General features: G+C 61.4%; 1 protein-coding gene across 8 annotated transcripts in view; it reads left to right on the forward strand.

Annotated features, from left to right (window-relative positions):
- Positions 1-3,565, forward strand: part of LOC119323568 (protein phosphatase 2C and cyclic nucleotide-binding/kinase domain-containing protein-like) — a 37,111-nt gene that overhangs the window by 29,630 nt on the left and 3,916 nt on the right. The window lies entirely within an intron of this gene.

Raw genomic sequence — 3,565 nt, forward strand, 5'->3', positions numbered from 1 at the left:
TGCCACCTCCCGCACCTGGCTCCAACTCCTGGACAGGACTTGTTCAGGCATGGCCCATGCCGTGGCGCGCGCCGGGCTCTGGTGTCCTTGGCCCTCGGCCCGGCACCCCAATGCAGCAAGCGATGTACGCCGCGCCCCACGTGCCGCCGCCTGGTGGCTACGGTGCCCCTGCCTACGGCGCCCCACCCGCGTACGCTCCTGTGCCTGCTGGTCCGCCTCCTCAGCCGTGGGACATGGTGTCCCTCCAGGCCGCTCTTCACAGTGCCACCGCCGGGCCCTCGTCGTCCGGCAGCACCTCCGACTGGTACTTGGACTCCGGCGCGGCATCTCACATGTCCAACTCTTCTGGTAACCTCCACTCCCTTCTTCCCTCTACTACTCATTCACACATCATCATGGGGAGTGGTGAGCACCTGCCGATCACACACACTGGCATGGGCTCTCTGATCGAGGGCACCTCCCCCATTCAACTTCGCAATGTGCTCGTTGCTCCCTCTCATCAAAAACCTTCTCTCTGTTCGTCAGCTCTGTAGAGACAACCCAGTTTCTGTTGAATTTGACATCTTTGGTTTCTCTGTCAAGGATCTCAGGGGCGGTGATCCTGCGCTGTAATTCCGCCGGCGATCTGTATCCTGTGGCTGCTCCAGCACCATCGCGCGCGCGTCCGTTTGCGGGCGCGGTCACCACCGATCTGCTTCACCAGCGTCTCGGTCACCCCAGCGTAGCCACAGTTCAGCACATCGCCTCTCTACAGCAGTTTAGCTTTAGCAAGTCTGCTCCGCATAGCTGCCATGCCTGTCGCCTAGGAAAGCATGCGCGTTTACCGTTTCAGCATTCTCAGAGTTGTACCTATTTTCCCTTTCAGTTGCTACATCTTGATGTATGGACATCTCCCACTACAAGCATCTCTGGTTATCAGTACTATCTCGTCGTGCTCGATGATTACACCCATTTTCTGTGGACTTTCCCACTTAAGAACAAATCAGATGTGCTACCTATTTTGCATGAATTCTATGCATATGCTCGCACCCAGTTTCAGCTTCCCATCTTCTCTCTGCAAACTGACAATGGTCGCGAATTCGACAGTCACTCTGTGCGCTCTCTTCTCTCTGAACATGGCTCGGTCCTTCGTCTCTCATGCCCCTACACCAGGCAGCAAAACGGCAAAGCAGAACGTGTGTTGCGCACTCTAAACAACAGCGTCCGAGCTCTCTTGCTCCACGCTTCCATGCCGCCTCGCTTCTGGGCCGAGGCCCTTAACACTACCACCTACTTGCTGAACCGCAAGCCATGCCATGCCAGCACACCGCGCACACCGCACGAGCTGCTCCTGGGCGTCGCTCCTGACTACAGCGTGCTTCGTGTCTTCGGGTGCCTCTGCTACCCAAACACTGCCGCCACTGCTCGCCATAAGCTCGACGTCCGCTCTGCCGCCTGTGTCTTCCTCGGTTATCCGTCTGACCATCGCGGCTACCGTTGCTTCGATCTGGCCTCTCACCGGGTCCTCACCTCGCACCATGTCCTCTTTGACGAGGGCACATTTCCCTTCGCTCGCACCGCCGTCGCTGACAGCGCACCGCCCGCACCACTGCCTGCCGGGCCGCTTGGTTTGCAGGTGCCCGCTCTGCCTCGCGCCATCAGCAACTCTCCCGCGCCTTCCGGCGGTTCAAGCGTAGGCGTTCGATCCCGATCGGACGCGCCTGCGCCTCCCTCGCCTGATGCGCGCTCGCCGGATTCAAGCGCTTGCGTCTGATCTGGGATCGACGACTCACGCTCACTGGTGCTCGCAGTGTGCTCTCCGCTGGCTCCAGCACCGCCGTGTCGTCCTCGCCAAACGGCTCTGGTGGCCCTCCGTCATGCGTGCCGTCGGCTCCTTCAAGTTTGTCCACCGCCTCACCACCCGCTGCTCCCGCGCCTCCTGCGGCGCCACCGCGGCTGATGGTCACGCGGTCTCAGACGGGCATCGTTTGGCCTAACCCACGGTACTATGATGCAGCTACGGCCACTTCCACGACGACGGTCTCACCCGTGCCTAGCTCTGTCTGTGTTGCTGTGCGCGATCCCAACTGGCTCGCGGCCATGCGCGAGGAGTATGCGGCTCTGGTCGGCAACCGGACCTGGGATCTGGTGCCACGCCCACCAGGCGCTAACTTGATCACTGGCAAGTGGATATTCAAGCACAAGTACCGGGCGGATGGCTCCTTCGAGCGTTACAAAGCCCGCTGGGTCGTGCGCGGCTTCCGCCAGCGCGCCGACGTCGACTACGCCGAGACCTTCGCGCCCGTCATCAAGCGGGCCACGATCCGCTCTGTCCTCACCATCGCTGCGTCGCGCCACTGGCCTGTGCACCAACGGACGTCAAGAACGCGTTCCTCCAGGGCACGCTTGAGGAGGAAGTCTACTGCTTACAGCCCGCCTGCTTCGTCGACACCAGCAAGCCAGATCATGTCTGTCGGCTGGCCAAGTCGCTCTACGGTCTAAAACAGGCTCCCCGCGCCTGGTTCCTGCGGTTCGCAGGGTACCTCAAGACTATCGGCTTCGTCGCCGCGCGCTCTGACTCCTCCCTGTTCACGCTGGCACGCGGTGCGGATGTCGCGTTCCTCCTGCTCTACGTCGACGATGTCGTGCTCACGGCGTCTTCTCCGGCTCTCCTCCAACACATCGTGCACCAGCTCACCAGCGAGTTTGCCATGAAAGTCCTGGGAGCTCTGCACTTCTTCCTCGGCATCCGGGTCACCCGTACTGCTGCTGGCTTCTTCCTCTGTCAGCAGCAATACGCCGAGGACGTGCTCGAGCGCGCCGGCATGGACACCTACAGGCCCTCCTCCACGCCTGTTGACACCAAGGGCAAGCTGCCGCAAGCTGACGGGCTGCTGTCGACGACCCCTCGGCGTACCGCAGCCTCGCCGGAGCACTGCAGTACCTCACCATCACGCGCCCTGAGCCCTGAGCTCGCGTATGCGGTCCAACAGATCTGCCTCCATATGCACGACCCCGTGTTTGTCACCAGAATCTGATCAAGCGGGTGCTCTGCTACGTCCGTGGCACGCCGTCCCTCGGGCTCTATCTTCGCGCTTCACCAATACTCGAGCTTCGCGTCTACACCGACGCCGACTGGGCTGGCTGCCCCGACACGCGCCGATCGACGTCCGGGTTCTGCGTCTACCTTGGTGATGCTCTGGTGTCATGGTCTTCCAAGCGACAAGCCACCGTGTCTCGGTCCAGTGCTGAGGCCGAGTACCGCAGCGTCGCCAACGCTGTTGCGGAGTGCGTGTGGCTCCGGCAGCTCCTTGGTGAACTGCTCGCTCCGGTGACCACGGCCACGCTCGTGTTCTGTGACAATGTGTCGGCAGTCTACTTGTCGGCCAACCCCATCCATCATCGTCAGCACCAAGCACGTGGAGCTGGACATCCACTTCGTGCGCGAGCGCGTGGCTCTTGGACAATTTTGCGTGCTTCACATCCCCACGTCGCAGCAGCTCGCCGATGTGATGACCAAAGGCCTGCCCCGGAACGTGTTTCTTCAGTTTCGGTCCAGTCTTTGCGTTGCCCCAGCCGACGACAC

Source organism: Triticum dicoccoides, chromosome 6B, assembly GCF_002162155.2.
Source record: "Triticum dicoccoides isolate Atlit2015 ecotype Zavitan chromosome 6B, WEW_v2.0, whole genome shotgun sequence".
Taxonomy (NCBI): Eukaryota; Viridiplantae; Streptophyta; class Magnoliopsida; order Poales; family Poaceae; genus Triticum; species Triticum dicoccoides.